Source organism: Capra hircus, chromosome 11, assembly GCF_001704415.2.
Source record: "Capra hircus breed San Clemente chromosome 11, ASM170441v1, whole genome shotgun sequence".
Lineage (NCBI taxonomy): Eukaryota > Metazoa > Chordata > Mammalia > Artiodactyla > Bovidae > Capra > Capra hircus.
The window spans coordinates 52,150,071-52,165,297 of record NC_030818.1 but is presented as its reverse complement, the minus strand read 5'-3'; positions in this window follow the sequence as shown (position 1 = coordinate 52,165,297).

Below are 15,227 nucleotides of genomic sequence, written 5' to 3'. Positions count from 1 at the left end.
TAGACAAAGGAAGGGAATTCCAGGAAAACATCTACATAGTCAGCTTTATTGACTATGTGAAAGCTTTTGACTGTGTGGATCATAACAAATTGGAAAATTATTTTTTTAATAAAAAAATATTTCTAATTAAAAGATGATTGTTTTACAATATTGTGTTGGCTTCTCCCATACATCAAAATGCATCATCTATAGGTATACACATGTTTTCTCACTCTTGAATCTCCCTTCCATCTCTCACCTCTATTGTTACAGAGCATAGGGTTGAGCTCCCCTAATCACACAGCATCCCACTGGCTATATATTTTGCATATGGTAGTGTATATGTTTCCATGCTACTTTCTCCATTCGTTCCGCCCTCTTCTTCCCTCTCTGCATCCACAAGTCTGTTCTCTATGTCTGCATCTCCATTATTGCCCTGTAAATAAGTTTATCAGTACCATCTTTCTAGATTCCATATATATGCATTAATATACAATGTCTGTTATTCTCTTTCTGATTTACTTCACTCTGTGTAATGGGCTCTGGGTTCATCTACCTCATTAGAACTATACTCCTTTTTATGTCCAAGTAATAATCCATTCTTTATATGTATTACAGCTTCTTTATCCATTCCTCTGTTGGTGGACATGTAGTTTGTTTCTATGTCCTAGATGTTTGTAAATAGTGCTGCAATGAACACTGGGGTACATGCATATCTTTCAGTTATGGTTTTCTTAGTGTATATGCCCCATAGTGGAATTGTTGGATTCTTTGGTAGTTTTATTCCTAGACTTTTAGTGAATCTCCATACTGTCTTCTACAGTCGCTATATCAATTTATATTTCCACCAACAATGCAAGAGGGTTCCTTTTTTCCCACACCCTCTCAGCATTTATTGTTTGCATATGTTAGGATGATGGCCATTCTGACTGGTGTGAGGTGATATTTCATTGTAGTTTTGATTTGGTTTTCTCTAATAATGGCTGTTGAGGATCTTTTCATGTGCTTATTAGCCATCTGTATGCCTTCTTTGGAGAAATGTCTGTTTAGGTCTTCTGCCCATTTTTTAATTGTGTGGCTTGTTTTCTGGTATTGAGTTCCATGTGGTATTTGTATATTTTGGCAATTAATCCTTTGTCAGTTGTTTCATTTGCTTTTATTTTCTCGCATCCTGGGGGTTGCTTTCCACCTTGCTTATTGTTTTGTTTGCTGTGGGAAAGATTTCAGGTTTAATTAGGTGCTCCTTGTCTATTTTTTCCCCCACTACTTTAAGAGGTAGATAATAGAGGAGCTTGCAATGATTTATGTCATATACTGTTCTGCCTATATTTTCCTCTAAGAGTTTTAGTTTCTGGTCTTATATTTAGCTCTTTAATCCATTCAAAATTTATCTTTGTATATACTGTTTGGATGTAAGAATGCTAGTTATGGATGTGAGAGCTGGATCAGAAAGAAGGCTGAGTGCTGAAGAATTGACACTTTCCAACTGTGGTGCTAGAGAAGACTCTTGAGAGTCTTTTGAACTCCAAGGAGATCAAACAAGTAAATTCTAAAGGAAATCAACCCTGAATATTCACTGGAAGGACTGATGCTGAAGCTGAAGCTCCAATATTTTGGCCACCTGATGTGAAGAGCTGACTCATTGGAAATGACCCTGATGCTGTGGAAAATTGAAGGTAAAAGGAGAAGGGGACCACAGAGGATGAGATAGTTGGAGTAAGGTCACTGGGTTTGTAGATTTTTTTTTTTTTTGTCTTGACCACACTTTTTAGCAAATTGTTCATACTACTTTGCTCCTTATGCAATTTGCTTTCCCAATTATGACCCCAACCTGTCTATTTTTAACCCTTTTATGATGGAGATATCTATCTATATTTAGGTGTATACATATATACATATACTTATATGTGCCACATTTACAAGTGCATTCGTGCATACTATGTTCAATAGTGATTTCTAATAAATTCAGCTGTTTTTGTTACATCCTCCTCATCTGGAGTTACTTGACTTTTATCTCTCTTCATGTTGGTGTGATAAATAATTTGCATGAAAGACAATTTGTATCAGATGGAAAGAGATTCTAAGATTTTCTCACAGAAGTGTCCTCATTTAGAAATACGAACATAAATCAAAATATTTTACAAGAGCACCCTAGCCCATCTTACTTATTATTTTCCTCTGAAGATGACAGCAGGTGTTAAAGCTCCTGAGACATTAAATTTCCTTGATATCTCTCTGTCTCTGTGTCTCTCTTTGTCTGCTTCTGTCACACTCTCCTCTCCTGCTGTCTTCACACTTTCTCTCTCTCTCTACCTTGTCTCACCTTGTTATCACTGAAAATGAACTAAAAAGCAAAACAGAGTACACTGACTGTGGATCTAAATTAATGGTCAGTTTTCAAATTGGTTATGCTAACTAATCTATTCCTTTTTGCTAGTGTCAAATGGTTCACATCCTCCTTAATCAGACTTTCCCGGGTGAATGCTCCCCATCCTCTATTTTAATCTTGTCCTCAAGTCCATCTGTGCTTGGATTCTGAGCTTGTATTACTGATTCTTATAGATTGAATTCCTAAATTCTGATAGCTTACACATTAGAATCTCCACCTCTTTTGATAACTATTCTTTCCAAGATGCATAGAGCATATATCATTGTAACACTACCAGTTCTCAGGAAGATATAAACACCAGTTACTACATGAATTTATTATATTCTTATGGTCAGATATATGCTAACTGACTCCATGACCATGTCTTTGTAAATTGAGATTTTATAAAATTAATGCAGCCCTCTAGTCCTGTAGTGCTTAATTTCAGTTTCACCTATTTAATTCTATTTCTTCAAAATATTTAACTCCATTCTTTGCCAATGGACATCTAGGTTGCTTCCAAGCTCTTATGTACAAGTGCTGCAACAAATATTGAGGTATATGTATCTTTTTCAGTTATGGTTTTACCAAGGTATATGCTCAGTAGTGCAACTGTTGAGTCATATGGTAGTTCTATTCCTAGTTTGTTTTTTTTTTTTTTTTTTTAAGAAATCTCCATACTGTTCTCTATAGTGGTTGTATCAATTTATATTACCACTGATACATGTTGATGTTTGGCAGAAAACAGTACAATATTGTAAAGCAATTATCCTCCAATTAAAAAAGAAAACTCTGCTAACTATAGATAAGAGTTAGGGATAAGACAACAAGAGTAAAGGAAAAAAGGGGAAATAGCAAAATATAGATGTCAGGAAATTTTTACATATAGATGTCAGAAAATATGAAATGATATCAGAGACTAGCTTATAATCCATAGTCTTCTGATACCAAAATAAAAGTTTATTTAAACCATTGCAGGTCCAATAATGTCTTTATAATAATTCTTCTCTTCTGTGTGTCTGCCTCTTTCTCTCTGTCTCTCTCTTTCTGTGTTTGTATGTATATGAATGTGTGTGTGTTGTATGTATGTATGTATGTATGTATGTATGTGTGTGTGTGTGTGTGTATATATATATATATATATGTAAGGGCTTCCATTTGTAAATATAAAGAGGAATTATTTTAAGTTACTTTTCTATTATGCCATTAATAAAAGTGCTGGTGGTGCTAAGTTGTTCAATTGTGTCTGACTCTTTGTGGCCCCATGAACAGTAGCCCTGGACTGTAGCCTGCCAGGCTCTTCTATCCATAGAATTCTCCAGGCAAGAATATTGGAGTGGGCTGCCATTTCCTCCTCCAGGGATCTTCCTGACTCTGGGATTGAAACCATGTCCCTTGCGTCTTCTGCATTGATGGGCAGATTCCTTACCTCTAGCACCACCTAGGAAGCTCAAAGTGTCCAGATCCCAAATCCCTATTCACATACAGTGGAGGTGAGTTTTCCCCACCACCATCAAGCAGTTTTCTGGACACCAAACTGGTTGTTCTACAATTCAACTCAACTTGGTAATGACCTACTATCAAATAATAATCAAATAATCAGTATCCAGGCTGCAAAGGATGAGGAGCCTAAGAAGGTCTTAGGCTTTTATTTGGTGTCTTAGGATTTGTGATCCAGAAGACACAGATTCAGATAAAACTGGAAGAGTATTCTGGGGAAGAGAACATGTCAGGGGATTATAAAGGCAAAACCACAAGATTGTATGGCAGGAATTAAGATTGACTCTGACAGAAAAAATGAAATATTTGCTCTCAAGGAATAGGCTGACATGGGTTATTTCAGGGTAAGGGTCAGATATTGAGTTTCTGAAATAATAGGCAGATGTTCTGGATGCCTGAGTTCAGACAATCAATGATCAAATTTCAGATTTCATATGGGCTGAGATGTGGATAAGTTATACTTTCTCTAAGTCCTGTAAGATCCATTTTAGATAACTCTCTTAATTCTTATAATTAATATGTTTTTGAATTTAACTTATTAAAGTATAACACATTGAAAAGTGCATAAATATTATGTCTACAGTGGCTAATTTTAATCATTTCTCAGATTAATCTGGTTGTATTTTATCTTAATTAATTTCCATTTTTAAAACCAGTCAGTCCTAAAGGAAATAAACCCTGAATGTTCATTGGAAGGACTGATGTTGAAGCTGAAGCTCCAGTAATTTGGTAACCTGATGTGAAGAGCTGACTCATTGGAAGAGACCATGATGCTGGGCAAAATTCAAGGTAAAGGGAGGGGGCAATAGAGAATGATATGATCCAATTGCATCAGCAACTCAATGGACTTAAGTTTGAGCAAACTCCATGAGATAGTGGAGAACAGAGAAGCCTGGTATGCTTCAGTCCATGGGGTTGCAAAGAGTAGAACATGACAGTGACTGTTCTGAACAATAATCTCCATTTTTCTAGGTCTATCCATGAAGTTTCACTAGACTTTCTATCTTTTCTCTGATATTGTCTATTGGTAATTATGCCTCTATATAGTTTGGAGAGATTCCCATCTTCTAGAACCTATACATTGTTTATTTTTTATGTCATATCCATATCTCCACAATTTTATAATTTTTAATATCTAAATATACTTTCATAATCTCTAGTGGTTCCTTTGCATGACATTCTTCATAAAACCAATAATTTATGTATTTAACATAGTAATAGGACATTTTACTTTTTATCTGATTTATTATATTATTTCTGTTTTCTTTAATATTTATAGTGGCCTTTATTTTTTGTAACAGATGTCAAAATTGAATTAAGTTAGGATTATATGCCAAATTTCAGGAGCTGATAACTTTAAGCTCATTTGATTATATAGACTCAATATTAACATTTATTAAATGTCTGAGATAATGGATAAATTATATCATAGACAAATTCCTCAATCTGACACATAAAATATTTAACTGTTATTCTGTGGAAGTGGATATTTATTGGATAAGAACATAAGCTAATGTTATAGGATGTATTGCTTGTTGCAGTTATAAATAATGTAACTTTTAAATTCTACAGTGCTAAATATTTTAGCAAAAATTTTCATATTTCTTGCTGCTTTCATTTATATTTCTATGTTTTGCATTCCTACTGTTTGCACAACCTGATATTTCAGGCTTATCCTATGCTAGCCTGAGCTCTGGAATCAGTCCTGTTGGCTTTTATTGCACAATAGTATTTGGGGACCAAAATTTAGATTTTATGTGTGCTAGTTGACTGGAATGCATATATTAGGGGTAGAATGCATACATTTGTGTATATATATATATATAATTGTTGTTGTTGTATTCACCCAGAAAAACACACATTTGTATTTATATTGATATTTAGCTCTAGGTCTAGAGATATAAATCCTCTGTCAGACTTTATTTATTTAGTTATATAACTACCCTTGCATTTTAACCCTCATAAAATATCCACAGGTTTGTAATTACAGTCCTTTAATGATCAGGAAACAGGGTGAAAATGACAAAGCTATTGGCTTAAATCCAAAATGACTGTAAATATTTCACCCAAATGAGGATATTGTCTTCTACACAATAGGCTGAATGTAAATTCCCACCTCTGTCGTATTGAAAACTGAACTCTGTTGATCTGCTTGACAATATTATTTGATCCTTACACCTAATGTCATTAAGATGCTTGTCATCAGTTAGGCTAGTTTATGCTTGCTGGTGTTCCTAATTGGAAATTCTCGCCTGGCACATTTCAAAGGAAACAAGTCTGTTGATGATTGACTAACATCCCAATAGGTAAAACAGACAAAAAAGTATCAATTTATTCCAATGTTGTGGTTCACTGATGATGAATTTTCTTAGCATCTGTTAGGCTGTTTGATTAAACTATCCATTAGCCCATCTGTTTCTGGCTGATAGGGAGTTGTCTGCAAAGAAGTAAATTTGAAAAGCTTGCACACTTCATTTAACAAGGTAGATACAGAATTAAAGCCCTGAGTTGTTGAATTTTCTGTGTAATCCCATTGATTGATTTACATAATTAATCAAATTCCTAGCAGTTCCTTGTGTAAGTCTACCATAGACTTAGACTGCCATAGATTCAGGTCAAAGTTATGCAAATAATGTAAAAGGCACAATTAAGAGGCCATACGAAGTTAACAAGCTACCATGCCATTTTGGTCTAGATATTTTGAATTAAAATCACATAAAGGAAAATTGCCTCTCTGTGCCTCTGCTTTTTTACCTTTAAGTGTGCTTTCCTAGAATAGGCTATTACAGTTCATTGCATAGTAGTTTCCCAATAGTTTTGTTTCCTTCTTCACATTTTCATCTTCTCTAACTCGTCTGTAATGTTTGTTCTGTACAAACATCTTATTTTCATTCTCTTCATCAGAAAATTTAAATAATTAGTTCTAAATCAATGTTTTTGCTGCTATTCAGTCACCCAGTCATGTCTGAATCTGTGACTCCATAGACTGCAGCACATCAGGCCTCCCTGTCCCTTGCCATCTCCTGGAGTTTGCCCAAGTTCATGTTCATTGCACCAGTGATGTTGTCCAGCTATCTCATCCTCTGATGCCTTCTTCTCCTTCTGCCCTCAATCTTTCTCAACATTAGGGAGTTTTCCAGTGAGTCATCTGTTCTCATCAGATGACCCAAATACTGTAGCTTCAGCTTCAGCATTAGTCCTTTCAGTGAATATTCTAGCTTGATCTCCCTTAAGAAAAACTGGTTTGATCTTGCTGTCCAAGGGAATTTCAGGAGTCTTCTCCAGCATCTAAATCTGTAGCATCTTTTAATTGCCCACTAGGTAGTTGATCACAATAAACTGTGGGAAATTCTGAAAAAGATGGGAATACCAGCCCACCTGACCTGCCTCTTGAGAAACTTATATGCAGGTCAGGGGCAAGAGTTAGAACTGGACATAGAACAGATTGGTTCCAAATAGGAAAAGGAGTACATCAAGGCTGTATATTGTCACCCTGCTTATTTAACTTATATGCAGAGTAAATAATGAGAAACGCTGGGCTGGAACAAGCACAAGCTGGAATCAAAATAGCTGGAAGAAATATGAATAACCTCAGATATGCAGATGACACCATCCTTATGACAGAAACTGAAGAGGAATTAAAAAACCTCTTGATGAAAGTGAAAGAGAAGAGAAAATTTGGCTTAAATCTCAGCATTAAGAAAACTAAGATCATACCATCTGGTCCCATCACTTCATGGGAAATAGATGGGGAAACAGTGGAAACAGTGTCAGACTTTATTTTGGGGGGCTTCAAAATCACTGCAGATGGTGACTGCAGCCATGAAATTAAAAGACGCTTACTCCTTGGAAAGAAAGTTATGACCAACCTAGATAGCATATTAAAAAGCAGAGATATTACTTTGCCGACAAAGGTCCGTCTAGTCAAGTCTATGGTTTTACCAATGGGCATGTATGGATGTGAGAGTTGGACTGTGAAGAAAGCTGAGCACGAAAGAATTGATGCTTTTGAACTGCGGTGTTAGAAAAGACTCTTGTGAGTCCCTTGGACAGCAATGAGGTGCAACCAGTCCTTCCTAAAGCAGATCAGTCCTGGGTATTCATTGGAAGGACTGATGCTGAAGCTGAAACTCCAATACTTTGGCCACTTCCTGTGAAAAGTTGACTCATTGGAAAAAAAACTCTGATGCTGGGAGGGATTGTGGGCAGGAGGAGAAGGGGATGACAGAGGATGAGATGGCCTGATGGTATCACCAACTCGATCGACATGAGTTTGGGTAAACTCCAGGAGTTGGTCATGGACAGGGAGGCCTGGATTGCTGCGATTCATGGAGTCGCAAAGAGTCAGACACGACTGAGTGACTGAAGTGAAATGAACTGAAGTAGTTGAAATAGGACAAATTAGTTGATACCTGATATTTCATTTTATTTGCCTATAAAATGATGGTAATTGCAATAATTTCACAAAATCCTAAGGATTAATTGAGATAGCCTAGATAAATTTTTCTCAGGAATTATGTTTGATTTGACATTGAGGTATCAATCATTGTGCTTCAATACAATGATGAGATAAAGAAGAACCTCTCAAAAGATACCGAAAAAATCACTTTATTAAAGTCTACTCATAAAGAAAATACTCTAAAGACAGGACTCTTAGGAGTTCTTCCTCATCCTGTAAGGGGGAATCTATAAACAATCCATAGGTCATATTTTTAATTTTACTTCATAATGAGTATCTGCCCTCCACTCCATCAAAACAAACAAAAAAGACATTAAAAAATACATTGTATACAAGGCAAGATTTTTATTCTTTCCAAGCTAAGATTGTAGCAAAAGTCCTAACAATTACATTATAAGATAAAATAAAATAAAAGTATAAATATGGGAAAGAAATAAAATTAGCTTTTGTTTACAGATGACACAGTGGTTATATATAGAAAATGCTAAGAATTCCATTTGCAAAAATTAGATTCAATAAGTGAATTTAAATTTATTTATGATGATTAAATTATTCATGATTTAAAAAAATTTTCATGTTAAACATATTTGTTTCTACCTACTATTAGCATCAAACAAATGGAAAATGAAATATTTAAAAAATAGAATAGCAACAAACCTATGAAATAATTATGATTACATTTAATATTGTGATACATGTACACCTAAAGTTAAATAACATTGGTGAAAAAAATATAAAAGTCATGAAACAATGAGAGGTAATCTTTACTAATTAGCAGGAAAACAACATATATATCCTCCCCAAATTTCAGTTCATTCTCTCTGATTTGGTCTATAAAATTCTACCAGTTTTGGAGAAAGTATTAATAACAAGAGAAATAGATAGGCCTAGAACATCCAACGCAATCTTGATTAAAAAAAAAAAGTCATGCTTGTTTCAAATAATTTCTATAAAATTATAGTATTCAAGAGCATGCAGGTTTATAGAAATTCTCAATAAACAAATTTAAGTCAAAACATCTATGTAACAAATTTTACTTGGATTTAGCTACATTGAATTTTCTTCATTTAGCATGATAGTGATATAAGGTGGAATTTCAAGTTTACTTAAATAATAGCTTAGGTTTTGGTGCATCTGTGCTTTTTAACATCGTATCTATTTCCTTCAATTGTTGCTGTTTAGAAGGCAATGGCACCCCACTGCAGTACTCTTGCCTGGAAAATCCCATGGACAGAGGAGCCTGGTAGGCTACAGTCCATGGAGTCGCGATGAGTCTGACACACTGAGCGACTTCACTTTCACTTTTCACTTTCATGCATAGGAGAAGGAAATGGCAACCCACTCCAGTGTTCTTGCCTGGAAAATTCCATGGACAGAAAGCCTGGATGGAGGATCCTGGTGGGCTGCCATCTATGGGGTCGCACAGAATCGGACACGACTGAAGCGTCCTAGCAGTAACAGCAGTCCCATGCTACTGACTGTGATTTTATGGATTGCAGCATGCCAGGCTTCCCTGTCCTTCACTATCACCCAGAGTTTGCTCTAAGTCGTGTCCATTGAGTCAGTTATGCTATCTCATGATATTGTCCTCTGCAATAGCCTTCTTTTCCTAGCAACAAAGTCTTTTCCAATGAGTTGGCTCTTGATATAAGGTGGCCAAAGTACTTCAGCTTCAGCTTCAGTATTAGTTCTTCCAATGAATCTTCAGGGTTGGTTTATTTTAGGATTGACTGGTTTGATCTCCTTGAGGTCCAAGGAACTCAAGAGCCTTCTCCAGAACCCCAATATGAAATCACCAATCCTTTGGCTCTCAATCTTCTTTATGGTCCAACTCTCACATTTGTACATGACTACTGGAAAAGCAACAGCTTTGACTACAAGGACCTTTGTTGGCAACGTGATGTCTCTGCATTTTAATACATTGTCAAGGTGTGTCATAGCTTTCCTTCCAAGGAGCAAGAGTGTTTTAATTTCATGGCTGCAGTCACTGTACACAGTGGAAATAGTGTCACTGTTTCCTTCAGTATCAGCAGTTGATGCAGATAAGCATTTCCCATGAATATTTCGAGTTTCTTTTTCTTTACCTATAAAATTGAGTAACAAAACTTAATTCAACTGGGCAAAATAATAGATTAGACAAGATTTCAATTTAGTGAAGAGCAACGTGTAAATGCTGGTGAAGTGATTCAACAAAAATGCATCTCTTGCTCACTCCACATATTTCACATTAGATGGCAGCCATCTGGGGGTGAATGAGAGTTCTTTCATTTTTCAGGTTCACCATATGAAATACATGTATAGAGATTTTCATCCTTTATCTTGTGTTCCAAACTAACAGGGCATGTGTTATGTCTCTCTACAGTGTACTGGCCCCAGTTGATCATATGGATACTGGGCAAGATTGAGGGTAAGAGGAGGAGGGAAGCAGTTCATGGGATTGCAAAGAGTCAGACATGACTTAGCAACTGAGCAACAACTAACTGTAAGAGACCTGGGACAAATAGGTTCTGTGGGTCCAGAAAGAGAAGGATCCACATATGGGGAGCACAAATAATGTTTGCTGTAAGCATGATGTGAAATAAAGCACAAACACAGGCATCATACTCTGCTTGCCACAGATGCCCTCAGAAAAGTATAGCCACTTACATATTTTTAACTCAGAAATTTATAAATTGTGTTATTGTAATTGTACAATTGTAAATTGTATTAGTCTTCATTCATTTTATGACATTTTAGGTATTGAAAAGAAGCATGATGTTGGCAAAAATTCTGGATTCAAAGGTCACTCTAGGTAGTAGTCACAGATGTTCAGTGACATATTTTTAACTCTGGAAAAGTTACATAATGTCCCTGCATCATATTTTTAATTAATTACACTTCATTAAACATTCACCTACAAGTTTCTTCCAGTTTAAGATTATCTGAAGATTATCTTTGACTATGCATCTTTGCAACAGCACACAAGTGTGGCCGAGAGGAGCTACCCCACGTCAGCGGTCAGGGGCAGAAACCAGGAGGACACCATGCCAGGGGCGGTGGCCAGGAGGAGCTATCCAACCCCCGAGGCCAAGGGCGGCAGCTGGGAGGAGCTATACCCCGCCCCAGGCCAGGGGTGTCAGCATGGAGGAGCTATCCCACATCCAAGGAGCAGTGGCTGCACAGGCTCAGGAGGGCCTAGAGGAGCTACTCCACGTTCAAGGTCAGGAGGGGCAGCAGTGAGGAGATAACCCTCATCCAAGGTAAGAGAAGCCCAAGTAAGATGGTAGGTGTTGCAAGAGGGCATCAGATGGCAGACACACTGAAACCATAGTCACAGAAAACTATAGTCAGTCTAATCACAGTAAGACCACAGCCTTGTCTAACTCAAACTAAGCCATGCCCTGTGGGGCCACCCAAGACAGTCGGTTCATGGTGGAGAGGTCTGACAGAATGTGGTCCACTGGAGAAGTGAATGGCAAACCACTTCAGTATTCTTGCCTTGAGAACTCTATGAACAGTATGAAAAGGTAAAATGATAGGATATTGAAAAAGGAACTCCCCAGGTCAGTAGGTACCCAATATGCTACTGGAGATCGGTGGAGAAATAACTCCAGAAAGAATGAAGGGATGGAGCCAAACCAAAAACGATACCCAGTTGTGGATGTGACTGGTGATAGAAGCAAGGTCCAATGTGGTAAAGGGCAATATTGCATAGGAACCTGGAATGTCAGCTCCATGAATCAAGGCAAATTGGAAGTGGTCAAACAGGAGATGGCAAGAGAAAATGTTGACGTTCTAGGAATCAGCGAACTAAAATGGATTGGAATGGGTGAATTTAACTCAGATGACCATTATATCTACTACTGTGGACCGGAATCCATCAGAAGAAATGGAGTAGCCATCATGGTCAACAAAAGAGTCAGAAATGCAGTACTTGGATGCAATCTCAAAAACGACAAAATGATCTCTGTTCATCTCCAAGGCAAACCATTCAATATCACAGTTATCTGAGTCTATGCCCCAACCAGTAACACTGAAGAAGCTGAAGTTGAACGGTTCTATGGAGACCTACAAGACCTTTTAGAACTAACACCCAAAAAAGATGGCCATTTCACTATAGGGGACTGCAACGCAAAAGTAGGAAGTCAAGAAACACCTGGAGTAACAGGCAAATTTGGCCTTGGGATACAGAATGAGCAGGGCAAAGACTATTAGAGTTTTGCCAAGAAAATGCACTAGTCAGAGCAAACACCCTCTTCCAACAACACAAGAGAAGACTCTACACATGGACATCACCAGATGGTCAATGTCAAAATCAGATTGAATTTATTCTTTGCAGCCAGAGATGGAGAAGCTCTATACAGTCAGCAAAAGCAAGACCAGGAGCTGACCTTGGCTCCAATCATGAGCTCATTATTGCCAAATTCAGACTTAAAATGAAGTAGGGAAAATCACTAGACCATTCAGTTCAGTTGAGTCGCTCAGTAGTGTCCGACTCTTTGCGACCCCATGAATTGCAGCATGCCAGACTTCCCTGTCCATGACCAACTCCCAGAGTTCACTCAGACTCACGTCCATCCAGTCCGTGATGCCATCCAGCCATCTTATTCTCTGTCGTCCCCTTCTCCTCATGCCCCCAATCCCTCCCAGCATCAGAGTCTTTTCCAATGAGTCAACTCTTCGCATGAGGTGGCCAAAGCACTGTAGTTTCAGCTTTAGCATCATATGACCTAAATCAAATCCCTTATGGTTATACAGTGGAAGTGAGAAATAGATTTAAGGGACTAGATCTAATAGATAGAGTACGTGATGAACTATGGACTGAGGTTCGTGACATTGTATAAGAGACAGAGATCAAGACCATCCCCATGGAAAAAAATGCAAAAAAGAAAAATGGCTGTCTGGGCAGGCCTTACAAATCGCTGTGAAAAGAAGAGAAGTGAAAAGCAAAGGAGGAAAGGAAAGATATAAGCATCTGAATGCAGAGTTTCAAATAATAGCAAGAAGAGATAAGAAAGCCTTCCTCAGTGATCAATGCAAAGAAATAGAGGGAAAAAGAAAAAAAAAAACAGATTGAGAAATACTAGAGATCTCTTCAGAAAATTAGAGATAACAAGGAACCATTTCATGCAAAGATGGGTTCAATAAAGGACAGAAATAACATGGTCCTAACAGAAGCAGAAAATATGAAGAAGAGGTGTCAAGAATACACAGAAGAACTGTACAAAAAAGATCTTCATGACCCAGATAATCAAAATGATATGATCACTCACCTAGAGCCAGACATCCTGGAATGTGAAGTCAAGTGGGCCTTAGAAAGTATCACTATGAACAAAGCTAGTGGAGGTGATGGAATTCCAGTGGAGCTATTTCAAATCCTGAAAGATGATGCTGTGAAAGTGCTGCACTCAATATGCCAGCAAATTTGGAAAACTCAGCAGTGGCCACAGGACTGGAAAAGGTCAGTTTTCATTCCAATTCCAATGAAAGACAATGCCAACGAGTGCTATAATTACCACACAATTGCACTCATCTCACATGCTAGCAAAGTAATGCTCAAAATTCTTCAAGCCAGGCTTCAGCAATACGTGAACCGTGAAATCCCACATGTTCAAGCTGGTTTTAGAAAAGGCAGAGGAACCAGAGATCAAATAGCCAATATCCGCTGGGTGATCGAAAAAGCAAGAGTGTTCCAGAAAAACATCTATTTCTGCTTTATTGTCTATGCCAAAGCCTTTGACTGTGTGGATTACAATAAAAATGGGGAAAATTCTGAATGAGATGGGAATACCAGACCACCTGACCTAATTCTTGAGAAACTTATATGCAGGTCAGGAAGCAACAGTTAGAACTGGACATGGAACAACAGACTGGTTCCAAATAGAAAAAGGAGTACGTCAAGGCTGTATATTGTCACCCTGCTTATTTAACTTCTATGCAGAGTACATCGTGAAAAGCTGTGGGCTGGAAGAAACACAAGCTGGAATCAAGATTGCTGGGAGAAATATTAATAATCTCAGATATGCAGATGACACCACCCTTATGGCAGAAAGTAAAGAAGAACTAAAAAGCCTCTTGATGAAAGTGAAAGAGGAGAGTGAGAAAGTTGGCTTAAAGCTCAACATTCAGAAAACGAAGATCATGGCATCTGGTCCCATCACTTCATGGGAAATAGGTGGGGAAACAGTGTCAGACTTTATATTTTGGGGCTCCAAAATCACTGCAGATGGTGATTCAACCATGAATTTAAAAGACACTTACTACTTGGAAGAAAAATTTTGATCAACGTTGATAGCATATTGAAAAGCAGAGACATTACTTTGCCAACAAATGTCCATCTAATCAAGCTTTGGTTTTTCCAGTGGTCGTGCATGGATGTGAGAGTTGGACTGTGAAGAAAGGTGAGTGACAAAGAATTGATGCTTTTGATCTATGGTGTTGGAGAAGACTCCTGAGTGTCCCTTGGACTGCAAGGACATCCAACCAGTCCATTCTGAAGGAGATCAGCCCTGGCTGATTTTTGGAGGGAATGATGCTAAAGCTGAAGCTCATGCGAAGAGTTGACTCATTGGAAAAGACTCTGATGCTGGGAGGGATTGGGGGCAGGAGGAAAAGGGGACGACAGAAGATGAGATAGCTGGATGGTATCACTGAATCGATGGACGTGAGTTTGAGTGAACTCCTGGAGCTGGTGATGGACAGGGAATTCTGATGTGCTGCAGCTCATGGGGTGGCAAAGAGTCGGATACGACTGAGCGACTGAAATGAACTGAACTGAACTGATACATCTTTGGGGGCTTCCCATTTGACACTAATGGCAAAGAACCCACTTGCCAGTGCAAGAGATATGGGTTTGATCCCTGAGTTGGGAAGATCCCTTGGAGGAGCGCATGGCAATCTACTTCAGTATTCTTGCCTAGAGGATCCCATGGACAGAGAATC